This window comes from Austrofundulus limnaeus, unplaced genomic scaffold, assembly GCF_001266775.1.
Source record: "Austrofundulus limnaeus strain Quisiro unplaced genomic scaffold, Austrofundulus_limnaeus-1.0 Scaffold1123, whole genome shotgun sequence".
NCBI classification, from domain to species: domain Eukaryota; kingdom Metazoa; phylum Chordata; class Actinopteri; order Cyprinodontiformes; family Rivulidae; genus Austrofundulus; species Austrofundulus limnaeus.
The window spans coordinates 65,417-72,359 of record NW_013953525.1 but is presented as its reverse complement, the minus strand read 5'-3'; the positions used below and the strand labels follow the sequence as shown (position 1 = coordinate 72,359).

The window sequence follows — 6,943 nt, the reverse complement described above, 5'->3', positions numbered from 1 at the left end:
GTATGTGTGTGCGTGTGTGGGCATTGTGTTCGCATGTTGGGAGGACTGGCACCCTACATGCTCAGGCCCCAGGCTCTCACACCTCCGCCCAATAGAAAGGGCAGCTCCCAGCGACACTGAGTTCACCCTCAGCCCTAAAGCAAAACATGACATTACCTTGGGCAGTGTACACCCCCTTCACAAATGACCAATTTATACATCACAAACTGAAAAAAATCAAAACAAGAGCCTGGGAGTGCACACACACACACAATCACTAGGTGGGGCTTTTTAAATGGCTGACAACTTCCATAATAAAACATGTTTTCTGCTTACAAAGGGCAAGGCTGGGGAGAAAAAGGAATTATAGTTCCGTAATTTAATTAAAAATATTTGATTCTACTGCTGCTTCTTTTTCCGTCAGCAGGCTAGCACCGATGCCTCACAGCAAGAAGGTCCTGGGTTCGATCCCTGTTTCGGACCTGGGGTCTTTCTGTGCAGAGTTTGCTTGTGTACTCCGGTTTCCCCCACCTAGGGYTGCAACGATTAATCGATTAATCGACRACTAAAACATTAAGGTTGTCAACAATCCTGCAGGCATCATTATTTAGGGGAAATGACTGTAGAATTGTATTATATTTTTTTAAATTGTATAAATAGCTTAGGCTTGATTGGTGCATATTTAAAATGTGCACATATGTCTAAACTTGTACTGTGGCAGACCAAAATGACATTTAAAGTGAAGGATAAGTTTTCTCCTTTTTGTCTTCTGTCTATGAGATGCAACAACAAGAAGAGGCACAGATGAGACAACGGGATGCCAATCTCACAGCACTAGCCTTCATTGGACCCAGAAAAAAACGTAAATTGGACTCACCAGGGACTACACCATCGGGGACTGAGGTAAGAATCAGACAATGACTTTCTTTTCTCTGTTTTTCATTATCACATGGCTTGTTAGACTCCCTTAACAGCATCTGCTTCAGCAACAACTTTGGCTCAAATCTTTCAAGAAAAAACAACGAGCCTAGCTTTTCTCATCTTATAATTTAGAGGTCAGACAAATCAGGGCTAATAACATTTTGGTATCACAACACAACTCGGTCTGACTTTGACTCCATAACTCTTTCCTGCATATTTATAATTCTGTCAATGGAATCATGAAAATCTGCTTTGTGAAAAGTTTTATACTCCACAGTAACAGTGTTCTTTTTAAGTCTGCATTTGGACATTTTTTTGGTGAYAGTTTCTTACAGATGTGTAATTTCTGACTGTAATACATTTCAAAGTGAAATGGTTGGAAAATAAAACTTAAGTAAAACATTACATTTCTGATTACCAGCAGTTGATCAGAACTTTAGGTGAAATTCTCTGAGCAGTGCTGATTTTGCAGAATTTTCTCCTGAGTCACAATACTGCACAATATTTGTTGTTATTGCCTTGTAAAGTAATGTATTATATTTATCTTATTATTACCACTGCTATTGTTACTCTTATTTCTTGTATATTGTTTTTAACACTTTACAACTTTTTGTGTGGACCTATAAATATGCTGCTGCCTGAATTTCCCCTGGCTGTTTCTATTCTATTCTATTCTATTCTATTCTATTCTATTCTATTCTATTCTATTCTATTCTATTCTATTCTATTCTATTCTATTCTATTCTATTCTATTCTATTCTATTCTATTGATTCCAATTCTGTTGTGGAGATTTCACAATTCACACAAAGGTGTAAAATAATGAACATTTGTGATAGTAATAAACTGAATGTGTTGCATTAGTAGTACACAGTATAATGTTTTATATCATGATGCTCCTGGGATGATAGGCTGTGGTATTATAGTTCTAGATTAGTCATGCTGGAAGCACAGTTTTCCTACTGTTAGATAATAATTCAACATATTTGCAGCACTTGTGTCCTTTCTCTTATTTTCTGCCAGTTTTAATGCATGACTAAAAGCTAATGTCATAAATTCTGACACAGTATATTAGTGTTCACCGACACATCTTGTTACACCATTATCTTTGATTTGAAGCGGGCTTCTGCTGTATGTCGGTGCAGCCAGCCTTGATGATTTAACACCAAAACACTTTGATTCCACTCTCAGATTTAACAGCAAAGAGCATCTTGGATCAGAAATAGCTCGGTTTAAGATATCATTTAGAACAAAAACAATATATAAAAAATGTTGATGGATGTAAAAACCAAAACTGCGCATATCACAGCTTTATTATCTGTTTATTGTGTTAGAACAATAATATTACAAATTTACAACTKTTCAATAAGCAGAACTAAAACTTGTGTGTGGTTTTAAGTTTTAGTCTGTAATTTTTAACAGCCTATCCTCCCCGCAAATGAAATACAGTTTGTGTAATAAACAGTGATAAATATGAGTGCTCTGCTGTATCTGTTTGACTCAAAATGTATTATTTCTCCAGTGTCACATATATATTCAGCTGTATATTCAGCAGTAACAGAGCTCATTGGAGCAGGATCACTTGAAATTGTTTTGGAACTCATTTTAGAATTTCATACCCATCAAAAAAGTAGATTTAGTTGTATACTCAGTAATTGCTAAAATAATTTGAAATACTCTGTGTAGCTGAGTATTCCCTGCTATACATCATTTTATTTTGAGTAATTATTACATGTCTGTAAACAACTGAGGTGTTGCATTCACTTCAACAGAAAGTCAAATGTGAGAGACAAACGTCTCTCATAAATATTGAAATACTGTATTTATTACTTAAATGGGCCTATTAGATCAATCTTTATCCAGTTAACTGATGAATTGAAATCAAATCGTTAAGGTAGCCAAGACTCATAACTCTGATGATTTTTTTAAATCATTTGTAGTGATGGCAGCATTGTGGTTCCATACTTCAGTTTTTATTCTAAAAGAACTTAAAGACAAACCAGGATAATGAAATGATAGTTTCACAAACATATAAAGGATCCTCACTTAAAGCTTTTGCCAGAATGCCTAAAATCTTAGGCTGGGTCAACAAAATAAGAGCATGAAGCACCAGAAAATAGACTTTGAATAAAATCTATAACTTTTCTGGAGTTGGCCWGACCTAAATCTAGGTTGAGATTTTGTTACGTCACAGCCATTTGTTTTTACACTCCTGACTGTGTGGTGCTCTGACTTACTGTACTTCTGYATAGATGGATGGAGGTGCATTATGTGCAGTGACAGATTAGTGTGATGTTATAATATTGTTCTGGAGGTGCCAGAGACAGAAATACCTTGTGAACAAGGCTCTTTGTTACTCTTTGTTTAACACTTGGCTTTAGTTTTGAAAACGGTTGTGTTTTCAGCACAAAGCTCTTTAAGCTGTTGAGCATTAGTTGAGTTTAGACTTAATCTAAAAGCTAACTTTCCACAATCTGTGTAAAAAGAGCTAACAGGAAATATATTTTACAAGCAGCACAATAACATGCTTTCATGTGACTTGATGGGTCTGTTTTTTATTTGAGCTGGTACAATAAATGACTTTTGTCCTTGATTCCATGAGCAGTGACTGAAGGATCATATTTTCCCAACAAATGGGTATACATGAAGTTATGCACAGTTGCTGTACGCAGTCATATTTGTCTTTAGGCGACAGGAGAAACATTGAAAATCTACATATTCTCCTTTAAATATGATGAATCTAAAATAAGTCTGATTTTTGAATGTCAATTGGTCATTTTAATAACCTGCTTATCCAGTTGCATCTTCACATCCTTCGCTTAACAGCAACGTGCTGCTGAGGAGCATAGTAATGCACTCGGTAAAAAAGGCATAACTAACAAAATAAAAACATTACTTCTGGTCCTTGAGTACAGTGCCAACCTCTTTCAGAATGTTTTACCCTGATGGGTATTAGTCGGCGACCTTCTGCTGCATTTAAAGAAAGAAAAAAAAAGGCTTTACCAAACGGCTTTCCTAAATGCCGTTACACAACATAAACATGAATATACATTGTGGAGTTGTCTATTTTTTCCCTTCTTTAATGTCCTGTATACGTTTAATTAGAAGGCATAATGAAGTGAAGTCATAGAGTGACCCTCCTCTGGAGTTATTGCAGAGGGAGCGGAGGAGGAATCTTAACTTATTTTCACTTCGTTTTCACCTCCTCACATTTCTTCATTTCACATGGGCTGGAAGCCCCCGCGGCGTTCTCTTTCCCTTCTCCAGAGCAAAGTGAATGTGACTTTTCTAAGGGGGTCACAGGATGCCTGCAGGCCTGTGGGTGTTACTGGACTGTTGCCTGCTCTCAGCTTTACTGAGGGGCTTGTCATAGATTTCATCTCCACAGAAATGAGCCCGGGGGTCCTGGCCAGGAGCACAAGCAGCCAACGTTGTGAAGGGCCCACGCTGATTATTTCCCTCTGACATCGCATCCTTAGCTTTCCGCATTAATCCCAAACAAAGGCAGCCCTTCAGTGCTGTGCCAGAGCTCAAATTAGGAGTTAGATAATGGCCTTGTTGAGATCCTGTTTTGTTCATGAAGAGGCAGAGCTCCTGTTGAAATCCTCCTCCTCAGTATTCTTTGCTTTTTACTTTTTTTTTTTATTAATAAAACCACATGAAACCACATTTCTTTAGATTGTTAAGGAATTCAGGTGACAAGGTTTTGGTCCACCACCACCTGATTTACTCCCTCAAACCCCCTCTGTTCCCCCTCCTTTAATTTGATGGTTGCTCTGCAGGTCTTGGGCCTCTGCCTGGATGTGGATTGCTGTGGGCTGTGAAAGTGATAGCCAGTCAAGCCTGGAGAGTACGTCTCCGACCTGATCCAGTCTGCAGGAGGCAACAAAGGGGGTCTTACAGGGCTCCGCAGGGCAGATTAATTTCAAAGAGCCATTGGCTGGAGCTTGTAGGGGACTTGCTGTGGCCCCAGTGGTGGACCACTGCACAGTCCGGGGTTGCACATGAACCAACACAGCAAAGCTCGTCAGTCCTGATCTTACAACAATCATCTAGAAGCTTTTTGTACCACTAAGAATAAAATCTTTGTTTACTTTATAATTAGTTTCAATCAGAAACAGGAAATAGGCAATAAAACGACGAGCTCTGGGGTCTTTAAAACCCTCCWCTGTTTTATGATTGGTAAACTTCAACAAAGACACAACACAGCGTTGCAAGGCCTCGACATACTCCCTCTGAACTGACGAAATCTTCTCTCATTGTCTCAGTTTCATGACGAAAATTACGTCATTCAGTTTGCAGCTTCGAGTCCTCCACCCCTTTTTGACACACTTTGACTCCCCTGTGCATGAGAACTTACTGTGAGATTGGTCAGAAGTTTGTGAGCGTGTTTGTTTATGCCAAAAGCGATCAGATGCTGCATTTTGCCTTAACTACTCGCTTCCAAAAAAAAAAAAAACCTACTTGCTTCTAGAATCTGGAGTCGAATGGCCAAAAACTCATGGATGGAGATGTGAGAGATGTTTGAAACAGGAGTGTGTCTGACAAAAACTGTTGAGCCTTAACCAGGACCAATTTGTGGACAAATAATGTTGTGTATCTACGGAGCCTGCCAGGGGTCAGTGGGAGAAAAACAAAAACAGCCACTGGAAATCCGTGTGCATGGATTATTAAACTGTGCGCACGGATTACTAAACCATGCTCTCAGTTTCTGCAATCCGTGTGCACAGATTACTGACATCTGGAGAGGTTAGACGGTAACCACGCATGGGTGGTTGTGGGAGCTGAAGTTGTTCGTCTGCTCAGAAAGTTCTTAAGGAGCGTTTTTTTGTTCACTAAAGTTAAAGTACTGCACAGAAAATGTTGTACAACACGGTATGTTGTACAGTTTTTGCCACGCTATCAGGCAGTTTTGGTACTGGGTCTCTAAAGTTAGCCAGCTGCCTTCTCAGGGTTATATCACAAAAGTACTGAGTAGATTTATGTTGAACTTTTAGGAAATGCTTATTACTCTTTCAAAAAAATGTTTATTACACCACAGAGAACAGTTGAACAACGTTTGAAACATTTCAGAGTACGAGCAGGGCCGCGGCTCCCATCGGGTCATCATTCCTCAGATGACGCTCGCCACATGGTGACATTCAGGAAGCAGCTCGGAGGTCTTCTCCAGCGGTTCTTGGATGTTTATTCTCTTTCCTAGACAACAAAAGGGGCGACGGGAAGGYGGAGGAGGCTAACCTCCATTTCAGGAATCATTTGCCTGGAAAATATGAAATAAATAAATAATAAGCTCCTCGGATTTTGATGAAACTTTCAGGGAAATTCTGTGGCTAAAAAGTGTGCTGATGAAAACACGGCAGTGCCTTAAGTTTATATATGATAACAGATCCACTGAATTTACCTTGCGGATGCGGCTTCGTACCATGCGTCCAACCTGTCAACAGATCTAAGCAATCTGCGCGCACGGATTGCAGAAACTGAGCACACGATTTAGWAATCCGTGCGCACAGATTACTAAACCATGCTCTCAGTTTCTGCAATCTGTGCGCACAGATTACTAAACTGYGCACTCGGTTTAGTAATTCGTGCGCACAGATTTCCGGCGGCTGTTTTATTTTTTTCACCACTGACCCCGAGCTCCATATGTATCTGAGTTATTTTATTTATTTATTTTTGCAGACTGTAGACTCCATTAGGTGGAAACCTAGTGCAGTGGCATATACTGCAGTAGGAGGGGTTTCCCAGGATCTCAGTGCAGTGTGTCTTAGGGAAAGTGTGTGTGCAAACGAATGTCAAACAACCACTTGATCGCATATCAGCTGAGTATTCCTTTAAGAATACYACCAYATTTTGTTTCTCAGTGTTCTGAAAGCAAATTCTGAACAACTATGCTGCAAATCTACCGAGTAATAATCTGCTCCTTGATCAGAAATTCCACTTTGACCTCAACACTTTGCAAATCATTGTCACTACTTTTATGTAGTATCAAGCTCAGGAAGTAGTATTTAATTTCTGCAGCACCTTACAGGTACATCAAGTGTTAAC

At 39.4% G+C, this 6,943-nt stretch overlaps 1 long non-coding RNA gene across 1 annotated transcript in view; it reads left to right on the top strand.

Moving 5' to 3' along the window:
* Positions 1-236: 236 nt before the first annotated feature.
* LOC106534250 (uncharacterized) overlaps positions 237-6,943 on the top strand; it is a 31,786-nt gene continuing 25,079 nt past the window's right edge. The window contains exon 1 of the long non-coding RNA XR_001312334.1: positions 237-882. This is a non-coding gene — a long non-coding RNA (uncharacterized LOC106534250). The remainder of the gene's footprint in view (positions 883-6,943) is intronic.